This window comes from Cupressus sempervirens, chromosome 8, assembly GCF_028749045.1.
Source record: "Cupressus sempervirens isolate cs-2001-9-10 chromosome 8, ASM2874904v1, whole genome shotgun sequence".
In the NCBI taxonomy this organism is placed as follows: Eukaryota; Viridiplantae; Streptophyta; class Pinopsida; order Cupressales; family Cupressaceae; genus Cupressus; species Cupressus sempervirens.
Window position 1 is genome coordinate 88,094,428 of NC_143125.1, and position 15,195 is coordinate 88,109,622.

Here is a 15,195-nt window from a genome sequence, read left to right on the forward strand (position 1 = left end):
AAACACATGAAATAGAAACTAAGTCTAAGTACATTTTTTTGGGTGACACAGGATTGCCCTTATACTCTGTATGCTCCTGCATCAGAGACATCATACTAAGACAACTATGTAGTCTACTACTCAAACCACAGTAAGGCCTCACAAACAAAAGATTAGACTTTACTATTAGAGACTAAAATTTTACAGTAAAAAATCTGACAATTATACTTACAATTTAATAATAGGATAAGCCATGGCCACCTAAGTATCCACCACCCATGCCACGACTTGAATACAAAGATGAGTAAGAACCTCCATCAATCTGAATACAATAAGAACTAGTTAATATTGTTACAAAATTAAACAAATCAAAACAAAAAGATATCAAGTTACATACATCAGCACCGCTAGATGACAAATAGTCAAACACATCACAACCTTTGTTTTCACGCTGAGAAGATGCAGCATAGGAGATGAAAAAATAAAGGAATTAAGTCATTATTTATCTTCATCAAGCAATAGGCATACACATGATAGTTTCTAAACTGTAAATTGTGCTGTCTTCAATCAGAGGTTGATGTGGATTTTGTTTATGGATGCATAAAAATCATTACAACTACCAGCAAGAGGAAAGGAGGAGCTCAAGTAGTTCATATATAGGCTTTCATCAACATCAAACACTTTATGTTGTATGGGTAAACCATTCAAAAGGACAGTTAGCATGACATCTTCAAACTAGTCATCATGTAAATTGTAAAGCAATAACCATCACAAGATTATCCATGATCAAATGGTGAAGGATCCTCAACATGACATCTAGTATTGAGCAATCATTCCTAGATGAAGGAAAGTACTCATATTAGAGAATCACAACTATGGATAAATCATCATTTAGAACTATTTTCACTAGTAGCTAAGATATCAATTTGCATCATACATGGAAGAAGTTGAAGAGCAATCAATACAGATCAACATCATGAGAAGAAGTGATTTGGTTAATGAACCAATTACTAAATCAATATGGAGTGCTACTTCTGCTGTCTTAATTACCTTAGACTAGGTAGATTCAGTTCAATCTTAGCTTTTTTTTAAAATCAAGAATATCATTTCAAAAAAATGCTACTCGAGCTCAATGCATTAAATTTCTAGGGAGCTGTGACCTAAGCCTATGCTTGGATCCTTAAAGAGTTCAAAACAGTCGAAGAAACCATTTCCAGTGAATATAAATATTCAAGTTTGTAAGCACAAGGGTCTTTTAATAACCCATGTAGATACTTTATCCTTCACTGCATGTTGTTGATAGAGTAAAAAACTGACAAATGCAACCATTCTCATACTGATCCCACCAATTTTTTTCTGGAAGACTATCATTTCAACTAAAGTTTCCTGTCAAGCTCACCACATCACAAACTCATCCTTTACAAGGAAATGTAGGCATGACATTGGTTCTACAGAATGTTTGTTAAAAGAAAAATATTTGACCTGGACGGATAAGACAGGTTGGTTAATATGGCCAAGATCAGACATCACCAAATCAACTAATAAGACTATACTAAAACTAAGAATCTTAGGGAAAAAACATAACCTTGTAATATCTTCTTTTAACATTGAAACCAAGAGGCTTTGCATGCTCCTCCATTTTTGTGATGATCTCAATAGCTAGATAATTGGATGTGAAGTGTACAACCTGTTTAACACTCTGCACAATACACATCAAAATCACTCATGTTTGAGACCTAAAAGACTCAGTAGCTTAAAATATTCAGGAAAGAAAGAACAGTTCTATGTGGGTATGGTACAGGTTATATTTCTTAATAGATTGGGTTGTATTTCTTAATAGATTTTTCTTTCAATAGTGATTTTTAGCATTTACTTCAATAATACCACGCCAAAAGCAAAATGACTCGGCCTTAAATAAAAAATTAAATTAACATTTTTCAAAACAGAGAAATTTTATGTTATGCATAAAATAATGTTGATGAATATGTGAAATATTTTGGTAAATTCTATGCATCATAGTTTTCCTTTTGTTGGTAAGTCTATGTTTTAATTCTATTGTTCAAGTGGTTTGTTCCAATATATATTAAATGTGATCGGAAAGATAAATTTTAACTTTATCATAATGTGTTATACTTTTTCTTTTTATAAAGTGCAGTCAAAATCCTATGCAATGGTATATTGTTTAGTATTTATTAATTTAATATATACCAAAGGTCATATTTTTGTGCAGATTACTAAAATTTTCAAGGAGCTTGAACAAGCAACATTTGGTCTTGAACTCACAGAAAAGGAAATCGGTAGGGATCTTATAACATTGTTGCAGCAGGACAAGGATGTCAGTGGTCTAAATCATATATCAGAACTAGAAGCTTTCCATCAAGCAACTACAAGGTTGGGAATAGTATCTCCTAAAACAATTTCAATGGAGAAGAGAAGTTTGAGGAAGCAACTTGATAAATCTCGTTGTGAGGATGACAAGAGAAAAAGAATCAATTATTTCATACCTCCTACACATCCTAAGAAAATACAACAAGCTTTTCACAAATGAATGTATGGATGATGTCGATTCTCAGTACTCCGATCCATGTTCTCCTACAGTCAGTAGTTCTTTGGATGAAGCTCATGTTAATAGAAGGAGGAGGGACCAGGATGATTCTAAAATCCAGTCATTCAAATTGGGTTCCAAGGAAAGTCTTAGAAGTTCCATGGGAATGTTGCTAGCAGCTCCTGAAGAATTTAGATGTCCAATTTCCTTATAGTTAATGTCGGATCCTATGATCATTTGCTCTGGTCAAACATATGAAAGAGTATGCATAGAGAAATGGTTTAGTGAGGGTAATGATACATGCCCAAAAACATAGCAAAAATTATCGTATCTTTTTGTCACTCCTAACTATTGTGTGAAGGGATTAATTGGGAGTTGGTGTGAGAAAAATGGTATCAGAGTTCCATAACCGCCTCCCCCAACTTCTTTGCCTCTAATATACTGGAGATGGGAGTGGTCGAATTCCATGAAAAGTGTTGCTGATGGTCAGTTGAAAAGAGTCAAGGTGGGATCATCGATGATGACCAAGTTGCAAATTTTGGTGAGGGAGATGCTGGTGCTTTATCAACTCCCACTTTAGATCATAACATCTCCTCTGAGTCCACAATTTTATCTATACAAGGAAAATTGATACAAATCAGTGGTACAGACCCTTCTTTGACTTACAATATGGTGGACGCTCAAAATCTAGAAAAGCAGAGTACTGAAAAGTATGAAAGGTTGCTTGCAAACCTTAATTCATCAAGTTTAGGAGTACAGTGTGCAGCTGCACAAGAAGTTGCATTATTGTGTAAGGATGATGGTGCTTGCTCTTATATGGGTGCCAATCATTTTATTTCTTCTCTTGTGAATTTCCTGCAGTCTTCTGTAGATGCACTAGATATGAAGGCTCAAGAAGTAGGGGCATTGACAATTCTCAAAATAACTTGGAACAATAATAGGTAGACAATTTTAATCTGAAATGTTGAAACAGTTTTTGGCATTTCATTCAACCATCTTTAGCAATCAATTGTTTAAATGTATTCATGTAATATCTACGAAAAATTGCTTACAATGTTCTTGAAATTTTTATTTTGTAGGAACAAGGCATCAATTCTATCTTCAGGTTTAGTACTATTGTTATTGAATCTTCTTAATTCGAAAGCAGCTGAAGTAGCATTGGCAGTTTGACTAGTGCTATCTAGTTAGGATGACAATAAGGCAAGCATTGGTTCCTTGGGAGCTATTCCTTGCCTAATTAAAATACTAAGCTTAAACTCCTACCAATGTAGACAAGATGCTCTAAACTCATTATATCATTTATCCACAAATGCTGAAAATTAGTCTAGAACGGTGTCAGCAGATGTCGTTTCCAAGATTGTTCATCTCCTCACTGTCTGTGAAGTTGATTTTAAAGAAATTTGCATTAGCATCTTATATAATCTAGCTACCATTGAAGATGGAAGAATAGTGATTTCCAATACTGATGGTTGCATCGTGACTATAGCAGAGCTGCTTGATACAGGCACCCCTAAGGAACAAGAACAATCAGTGGCTATACTCTCGTTGCTATGCACCAAGAGCTTTGACCATTGTCAGCTAGTTTTAAGAGATGTAATTTGAAATGATGTACTTTGAAATCAACAAATGCCCTCTTATATTATTCAAACATTATTTTGTAGACTTGTAGGCAAATATCAACATGAGGCCAGAGTTGTAGATTTGAATATTGATTATTAGATAGGTTCAAGAGATACTAACCAGTGTCAGATGCCAAATAGATGATCACCATAGCAACATCGCATTTTTCTCCTTCTTTATAAAGATGTTGGTTTTTTTGAAGATCACCTAGGAATTCCTTGGGTGAAAGTATGTTCATTCCAGGAATACCTTCAATTGGACCAGATGCAATACCATTTACACATATTCCATAATACACAATAATTAATAAAGACTATAATGCACAATAATTAATAAATATTGTATAGATTATGGCAAAACTTAATAAATTTCTTGTGCTACTCTTTGTTTGAAGGAATTATATCTGGGGTTTATAGCCTCTTTATAAGTTATCATCATACAAAGGACTTAAATTGGATCCTCCATGGCATGGATCAGAAGGCACATTCCAATTAACCAAGAAGATTATGCCTACGATATTGTCATGTCCCATGAGAAAGAAGACAATGGAAACTGCGGGCAGAACAAGTAAATAGAAATCACCCTCAAAAAAGAAATCATTGAGTTCCAAAGGAAGCTTAAAGATCAATACAGTTTAGCATTACCAAATGAACTTCAGGATAAAATCTCAAAAGAAAATAGTCAAACCAGACCTTGTGTATAGAAAGAAAAGAAAATTATATTAATGTCCACAAGGGACTAGAGATAGCAAAAGTTAAAAAAAAGTTGTAGGAAGATGAAAAGTAGAATTGTCTGAACTCTGAACTTTGAAGGTGTATTTATTATTGAAGTAATATGTTAAAACTTAAGACACATAAATCATTGATAAGTAGGAGATATTTTCCACATCAAGTCAAATTCTGATATTGCTATCAAGATTCAACAGTGTAGTTTTTGAGTCAAACTCATTGAACCATGATTCATGCATAGTAGTTCACACAGACTCATTTCTCAAAAGAATGAATGAACACTTTGCACTCATTGCATCGAGGGAGTGCTCACAAAGATGAAGCACCACGACTTGCTCAAAGGCTCAACCATTCCAATACTACTCCAGCTCAAGAAGGCTTAACTATGGAGTTTCCTCCATGGTTTAAACCACTCTACTTGGAATCCCATTTACAAAACCTACAAAAAGTGTTGTGCCTTATGAACCATTCATTAGAGAGTCCCTTGAGCTCATCAATAGATAAGCCTAAGATATTTTCCACCGCAAGTGAAATTGTGATATTGCTATCATGATTCAATTGTATATTTTTTGAGTCAAACCCATTAACCCATGAATATAATATATGACCCAAGAAAGAGGGTGAAATTGTAAATGTAATGGATTATACATCCTTTCCTCCTACTACCAGATGACTAAAGGTGCTTGTGTGCTAATTGTAACCCCTTTTCTTGTAGTTATTCGCAAAATATATGTGGAAAAATGAAATTTCTGAAATGAAAAATCACAATAATACAATCAAATTTCTAAATGAAATGTAACCATAAATACTGGTAGAAGCCTTCAATTACTTGACACAAATATATAATTGGATTGTCGTTGAATTAAATCCTACATTGGTCAAAATTAAGTAACAAGGATAACATATAGAGCATCACATGTCCCAAAATGCTTTGTCAATAGGACAAGTGGCTAGACAGTGAAAATCTCAACATGGGAGGATTATACCATTCACTACTCCCCCCTACTAAAAAAATGTCAAAATGTCTTTAAATGACTATGTGCCATGCAGATCCCTTTGTCCTTAATACCAACATACATGTGGAAGATATGTCTTAGTTCAATGACTAGTTGTGGAGGTTGCATTACGATGCTTTAAAAACACACAAGTAAAATAACCTCAACAAATGTGAAAGTCCAGAATCAATGAATGCATGGGCTTATTTCAAACAATATAATTGACAACTTAGACACATAAGAAATCAAAAGCATAGTCATCCACTTTAAAGAAGTCTTGAATGCCCCTCCATTTGACCTGACTAAAGCCCAAATAAAATTTAGATTAATGTGATTCCTATGCAAAATCCAAGCTACAAGTACAAGTTGCCTACCTTAGAGACAACCTCATCAATATTTGCAAGATGACTGTTGCAGGATTTGCAGACATAAATCTGCCCCTTTAGTTGTACCAGAAACAACCTCCCCATGTTGCTGACCAACAGTAATATCAGCCCTTAATATTAGACTCAAAACTTCTCACTGGCAAGATTTCAAGTATTGCATGACCCTAATTAATTTTCCACAACAGAAATTGAATTCCAATTAAATTAGATAAACTGATTGATCAAATAAGATACCATTGCAATTACATACATCTTGCCCATGGTTCAAAACACAATAAAACTAAGAATATCAGCTCAAGCACTCATTAAGTGGCAATAAATGCCCTAATTCATCTACCACTCAGAAGTGATCTCCACTGCTATTTCAAGATCGAAAAGAGGTCTCCGAAACAATTTAATAGCACAAAAGTGATTTCAAAAGAATTCTAATGAAGACCAAAATTCTACCAAAAGTAGTGATAAAATTCTACCATTTATGGAAATATCATCTGAAATGTTATAACCAAAGAAAGCCTTGCATGAAAGAAGTTTATCAAGAAATCGAAGAGAGCCAGGAATTGTTCAAGGTATTAAATGTTGGTGGAAAAGGTGGAATTTTTCTACATCAGCTTCAGAATTCCAATTGGTCATTTAAGATGGCAGCAGTGGCCTTAATCGATATCATGGTGAGGCTACTGACAAAGTTTGAATGAGATTTGAAGACGGATGTTGGTGCACAGGATATGATGAAATCTTATAAAGAAATAAAAGATCTGTTAGAATTTGTGGACTTCCCTAAGAACATAGCCATTCAACCAATGGATATGTTTGGTTCATGTAACTTTGAAGCTTTTGAGATGAGTTTGGAAGTGACAAGCACATGAGATGGTTAGAAAAGAAAATTGAACAACATGGAGGAGGAGATGTTGATAAAACACTCCAAGAAGTGGGCTAGAGAATTCCAGGAAGACAAGATAAGCAAGGCTTTGGAGATAGCAGAAAAGCTCATAGCACTGATGGAGATGACAGTAATAGGGGATATCAATGTCAACCAAGCGAATAAAAAAAGAGGAAATGAAAGAGTAGAGAATGAAATTCAAATTGACTTGACAGATTGAAAGTAAAAGGTCATGCCATCTGCCTCATTTTCAACTTATCTATCACATACTCTAAATTCAACATCAGACCTTGTAATCATTACATATAGGTCATTTTCTAAATGAATATTTTCTATTTTAGGTTTTTCCTTGTTTTGTTTGGATTGATAAATCGACGAAGTTAAGAAGTTTTGTATTGATTTTAAAAGTAAAAATTAAAGATATGCATGAGTTTTGCAAACTATCTTCAATAGAGAATGACCAGTTAGCCAATAAATAATCAACATGTCCTAAACACTAACTACCCACCCACACAAAATAAGAAATATATACAGAATAGCCCTAAGAATCACTTTCCTTTTGGTTTTATAATAGCCTTGTTTTTGCTATTCAAATTGCAGAGTTTATCATCAAGGCATAAAAACAATAAAACGGAAAAATAATTTTGGGTTGTCTACTATCGAATCCCAGATTTTGCAGCAGAATGTAATGTTTTCATATCCTTGTTTAACTACACTTAACAAAAATCCCATAGGCTGTCAATTAACAGATGATCTTGAGTTCAAAATATCAATTTTGATCTAAGTTCTACCCATTCTTCTTTTTTATGATGGATGGAACTCAAGATGGAATGCTTGAATATGGAATGTTGAAAATGAAATCTGGTAATTTTATTCTTTTCACATTTTGATTGAGCTAAGATTAGTAAACTTGAATATGTGGGTGTAGCATTTAAGTAGAGTTGTTCCCAAGCTTTTACTTGTTTTGATGCATGGTATGTGGACTTGGTCCCGAGGACCAGCAATGGATTCCACCCCTTCCAATCACCATTTTTAGCTTCTCTTATTTCTCATTGGGAAGTCACCAAATAAAATGAATAATAGTGCTTAACATATGTTTTAACCATCTTGCCTCAGCTTTCAAGATGTAGAACTGTGAAAAGTTTATTAAAACATGAAATTTCAATCACTATGGTACATAATCTACATCCAAATGTAAATTATGTGTTACTACTAGATTTGGACATCAGTGATCTATAAAAGATTATATATTAAATATTTCCTCTAACCTGTTTAGGTAAAGAACTTTTCATATAATTGTACATCTCTTTTCTCAGCCACATTCTCATCAATTTCCTAACTTTTAACAAAACCATATACAAACAATAAGTTACGGAAGACATATTATTGTGCCATTTTAATTGTATGGACCTTCATTGTTCTTGTTTTATTGTTACTTTACCTTGGGCAAGTAACAACAACAATAATTCATAATTTAATAGAAAGAAAGAGATTGTATTAATGTTTATGAATGACCAATAGATAAATAGAAGTCTAGTCAAAAGTACAGCCAACAATGACAACAGAAAGATGAGTGCCTAAAGTATCTCTGACTATGTTGGGAACTATAAGAAATAAATATATCAATTTCAAATGCTATCATTATAGAGAACCAATATGGATATCTGTCGTCATTAAATCCATACTTTATAGTAGATATTATTTTCATCAAATAAAATGCAAAAGAAAATTTGTCTTTTTAAATCAATATATTACCAGAGATTACCTGTAATCCATTATTCTAACAACTGGAGGGTCTTCGTCGTGAGATAAAATCACCTACACAGTACATAGACACCAAGTTATCATACAACTGAATGTATGAAGTATTATTTACTATACAAAACATTTAACACTGCCACTATATTAAACTTTGAGATATATAATAGGAAGCCTATGAAGCAGCTTCATTCACAACGTACAGTTGATCTCCCATGGAAAGCAATAACCAGACACTCCAAGTTAAACTTTCTATTACATAATTGAACAAATCTATCTAATCTCTAAAGATTGTTTAAAAACTTAAAGCTAAGAAAAAAATTAGAATGAGTATGGCTATTAAAAACTTGAACAAGATATAGGTATCAAGTATTTTTTTAGGTCCAAGAGAAACATTCAGCCACTCATTATGCCTTCCTATTAGTTACAATAAATTTCAGAACCCTTAATAAATTCTTGACGTCTTAGATATATATCATGGATAGTGAATATTTGGGGCTTATTTATTGTAACTTTCAATGTCATGGGTTTACAATTTGTGATAATTAAGTGATAGATCCACTGATAGGGTGAAAACAAAACCCACATATCAATAGAGCATTGCAGAAGAACTCCAAGATAATTAGTCCAAGAATAATTAGTAATAGCAATAGATGATTTTATTTACTAATTATAATGAGAAAAAGAAAGAGATTAGGGTTACTGTGGTCCCTAATGAGTTGAGGAAGGACCGGATTCATCACACCCTAGTGGCTAGCAAAATCCCATCTTCGCTAGTGGCAGTGTTCTTGCATCCTCTGTCTCCAACTCTAACTGCAATAATTTTAGTCAGAAATCCATTCTCCACGAAAATCATAAGCCTCTCGATGAACCTAAAACTCCTTTGGATGATATATTTCTTGATATCCATAACCTCGTGATTCCATACTGTCAAGATGGGAAATCGATCATAAATGCTCTGCACAAAAATCACTACTTTGAAATCTAAAATTCATATATCCATCTGCAAGTGTGAGAAAAAGAACTCATTTCCATTCATCATCATTTGAACATTAATGGCCTTCATTCACATGCTAAGAGCCCCAAAATACAGTCGATCACATTCACCAATTCTTGTGCTTGTGCAGCTCCTGCGTGCTCCGTGTTAAAATTATTTGATGGTTGCCACTGCTAAGTGGAAGAGGGAAGCTTATTGTCTCCGAGAGGAGTCCGCTCATATCATACACTCGAATAAGGTCTTGATAAGCCAACCCCCCAATAGTATAATCAGAAGAGAGATTTTGGCGTGGGAAAATTTGAGCTGAATAACATCTAATTCGAAACCCTTTTTTTTTATGTTAAGCTCGTGTTGGTCAAAATTTCAACCAACACGGGCATGGATTTAAAAAAAAAGATATTTTTCTTTCATATTCCAACCAATTTAAAATATTTTAATAGATGGTCAAAAATTTAGGTCAAAAAATAGGGTCAAATGTACTATTTGCATGGATATGCCTATACAACTTGGACATTAAATTTGGGTTTAATGAGCACTGCTTTGTTACCTCTGCTCTTGCAAGAGACGTCCCCTAAATTGGAAAATTTAATGATAGGTCATGGAATGAATCATTAACCAATACTAAACAGATAATAGAAATAGTCTTTCAGGAACAAGTTGATCTCTTCCTGTTCAAGTTTTTGGAGCCAAGGATAGCAGTCCCCTCACACAAAGATACGTACAGAATGAATTGACAAATTTAAAAGTCAAAGTTCAGAGCCCAAATATAAATTTCAATCACTTATTTCTCAATCCAAAGACCACTTAGAAATATAATGGCTATACCCTCGTCTTAGTTAGCCAACTTGTGCAGTTGGTGATAACAATACATCAAAGTGGCAACAACATGTGGCATGAATAATTTCACTTCCAATTGCTTAGGACCAGCTGCTTTACTGAATCAATTAATGCACTCGTTCTATCTAATGTATTGATACTGATCCACAGACAAAATTTTCAAATGACTAAGCAATAAAATGAGTGTTCAAATGAAAAAATGTTACAAATGATGATGTTGATAAAGACAGTTGGATGTAGTTATTGTTGTTCTAACTGTAAGATAACTGCATATAGGCTTATTTATACAATATCATGTGTAAAGTTGAGTGATTGATTACTATCACAGGTAATGTATTTCTCCCGAAGAGTTCCTATCACACCTGAGTGTGTATAATCTTTCTTCAGATATAATAAAATAAGAAGATTTAATTTTTTTTAAGAAAATGCGATAGCCTTTGTGTGTAAAATGTTGCAAATATATAACCATTGCTTATAGTTATTCTTAATGGATTCGCTAACACTTGATAAGCTAACCATAAAGGTTAAAAGTCATCTTCTGAGAATTGAAGTTGTTTTCATTTTTTTAAGAAATTGAACTTGACTTTGAGTGTGGGATGTTGTCAATATATGAGTATTGCTTATGATTATTCTTAATGGATTTGTCAACACTTGCTAAGCTAACCATTGAGGTTGAGTGCCATCTTTTGAGAAATAAGGTTGTTTTGAATTTCATCAAAATGGTTAATATTTTCTTCAACAGAGTCTTAGAAGAGAATGCTTGCAAACACACAATTCACGAAGAGAATGTGAAGGAAGCAAATTGACCACACAATATGGCTGATATTAATTATATGTGTTATGGTATCATTTTAAATTTAAGAATATAAATGAACTACATGAATGATATTTTTGGTCCTTACCTTGGTTCATATTTTAATGATGTTATGGTTTTCAATAAGAATAGAGAGGTGCAATTGCAACAGTTTCAGAAAGGGTGGGGTGTCTGAATAGACATGTCTCATCATAGTGCACTTCATAGGATATATTACTTCTACAATTATTCATCTTTTGCATCCAGTCTTTTCCTTCTTTTGTTGAGTTTCTTAGTTGTCATTTTGCAAGTAAACACACAGTATCCATTACTGATAGAAAAATAAATGTGCTCTGTTATCATTTTCAATGCAGTGTGTTTGATTTACCCAAATTTTATTTACTATGTATTTTGTATTTCTTTGATAAATATAAATATATACAGGTAATTCTGGAAGTATATACCTGGTGGGACTTGGAGACTCTCCTATCCATGGTCTCTTACATTTAATGGGATCTGAATATCCAAAGGCATGCAGTAAGGTGTCTTAGACTTGGCTCCTACTCATGGCCATGATGGATTTGATTTGAGGTAAGTCTTTCGAACCCAAATTGTGGTCTTCAAGCACCAATATTCAAACAGGAGTTAACAAAAAGAAAACAAACTTTGAAAAATATAATGTTACATTCTTCCTCCCCAAAATTTAAAGGAATCTATCTGCTCATTGGAAGAAATAGAAGTTTGAAGCTTAAAAAATGACAAACTAGGGCACGCCCATGGCTTCCATTGTTACAAGTCATTCTTCCTCAATACTCCACCAACCGATCTCAGATCAAAATGAAAATGGATGAATGAATACAAGAGAAACTTAAAAAGAGCATCTACCAGTATTTCACAGCGAGGACAGATCTTTTTGAGGTGTTCAAAAGAGCGAAAACCATTTGTGCATGCAGCTCCCGCGCGCGGGCAAATGCATAACAATGAAATAGAGAAATCCCTTTTTTAGTTTAACATTATGAAGCCCGTGTTGGTCAAAATTTTGACCAACACAAGAATGGATTTGAAAAAAAAGATGTTTTTCCTTCCATATTTTGACCAATCTAAAACATTTTAATAGATGATCGAAAATTTTGGTCGAAATATAGGGTCAAATGTACTAGTGACATTACAATACATATGCTTACACAATCACATTCTTACTTATTGGATATAATACAATACATTACATATATATACCAATCCAAATTAAAAAATTACAAAGTTGACCATGATACAAGTTAGCACAATTATTACAAAGTCAGCCAACATGAAGATACTCAGGTTTTGAAGATTGACTTGGTGAGGTTCTGATACTCGGCATCCACTGTCAATGCTTGGCATCATCATGTGCTTGATAGAAATAGAAGCTCAGTCCATACTAATCACTTTCAAGTAGCCTTGAACTTAGTCTACACTAGTGACTCAGTAGATACTATGCAACTCAACAAATACTGAATTACTTGGTTAGCATGAAGTAGTTCAGCTAACACTAGCTTCGCATCACATGAACTGTGAACTCGGTAGACACTAAAATGCTTAGTAACCACATATAAACTCGGTGTATACTAAAATGCATGGTTTGAACTGCTGGACTTCACACTGACTAAATCTACTTGATAACCACTAGAATTAGTCTAAAAGACTCGGTAGCAACTATAGAGCTTAGTGGTTATTGAATTACATGGCAAGCACTATAGACTATTCAATGAGCTCAGTAGCTATATAAAATTTGAATAAGTATGTGTCATTTATAACAAACTTGACTGATATGTCAACAATCTCCCCCTTTGGCATTAGTGACAAAAACACTTATTAGCCCAAAACTAAATAACTTGTATTCATCACCACGTGATACTAGCTTGGTATATTTTTGAGATTTTTCAAAATTGATCTTTGTAAGTATACACAATATACTATGCATCTTTTTCTATATAAGTTCTCCACCATAGCATATTTCTCCCCCATACTATGTTTTCCTCTATGTACATATCTTGCTTCCTCATAACATATAACTTTTCTCCTATATACATGTAACTTTTCTCCCCCTTTTTGATAGTAATGCCAAAGATTTATTCTAACATATTTACATAGAGACACAAAAATGGGATAAGAATTCAGAATGAACCTTGAGGGTGATTGTCAAAGTTTTATCCCAATTTTCTTGTAAGACCTTGCATGTATGAATTTCAATTTGCACTTCTGTTGATAGTTCAATCATGTGGTCCACAAAAAGAAATTTATTATCATGGATCAGAGTTTTTGAATATACAATATGTTTCTACATAGCATCCATGACTGCAAGGATCATATTTTGTATGTCAATCAATGTTGAGCAGATCCTTGCTTCTTCTCTTAACAATTCAACTTGCATGTCTGGCAAAAATATGATCTTCTTGAAGTGTTCAGAGCTTGAACTAGGGACAAGTTGCAGCTAATGAGCACTTAATTTTTTATCCATATCAATTTTGGACAATTTATACTTTACTTCCTTTTTATACTCAATGACATCACATAGTTTCCCAAAAAGTGATGAAACATTTGGACATGACGCCTCAAGATTGTCCAAAATTGTTGAAAGCTCAATTTGATAAATAGCTATTTGCCGAGCAATGTGCTCTAGCACTTTATTGTTAAATTTATTTTTAGCCTTTTCAACTAGCTTATCTTGACCTTTGGTGTCCTCATTGAATTTTTGGACTGCTTCTCCTAGCTGATACAAAATAGGTTGAGAAGAATCAACCTCAATCCGTATTGCCTCGATCAAGATATTATTGGCATCATCAACTATCTTGTACTCTTTGTCTCTTTCCTCTCTTAATCTTTGTTGTTTGGCCTTTTTTTGGAGGAGTTCACCAAATATGTGCATTTGATCTATAGAAAGATTGTAAATATCCCATTTGGAAATTACTATTTCCTCATCTAAATCTATGTCTTCCTCTATCTCCTTCCTTTCCCATTGTACTCGATTGAACCTTAGGCTCAACTGTCCTTGCACATATTGCTTTTGTACCCGAAATGGAAACAATAGTAGACATACTTGGACTTGCAATAAAAATTGATACTTACTAACTGATGGAATACTTATAGAAATACTTGAAGAATCCAAAATTGATGAAGTCAAAATTGTAGAATCCAAAACTAAAGTAGACAAAACTGGAGAGCTTACCATAGATATACTCAAAATTGAAGAAGTCAAAATTGGAGAAGTGAAGACTGAAGAACTCAACTCAGTAGATGAAGGAGTCTGTAGCTTGGTGGATGAAGTGGAAGTCACTTGTATCAATGATATGCTAAGCTGCATTGGGGCAAAGAGTGATTGGACATTTGATGTATTAGTAGTAGTCACAACCAAAATTGCTGAAGTTGTCTCCATACTTGATGTAGTCAATGGTTTGCTCGGGGAGTGAGGAAGTGAGGAAATGACTATTTCAGCTATCTTGATTGGGTTAGTCTCCTCATCATCTTGATTGGGTTAGTCTCCTCATCATCTTTCTTTTCTTCCTTGGTAGCTTTTGTACCTTGATCCTCTTCATCTTCTTCATTATCAAAATGAATCACTCCTTCAACATTTTCTTCCTCATCTTTCTCCTTATTTTCTTCTTCATTAAAATCCTTTACTTCAATTGTAAATTCACTTGGTT

General features: G+C 33.7%; 1 pseudogene; it reads left to right on the forward strand.

Moving 5' to 3' along the window:
• The first annotated feature begins 2,149 nt into the window (after positions 1–2,149).
• Positions 2,150–4,126, forward strand: LOC149541764 (U-box domain-containing protein 45 pseudogene; annotated as a pseudogene).
• The last annotated feature ends 11,069 nt before the right edge of the window (positions 4,127–15,195 follow it).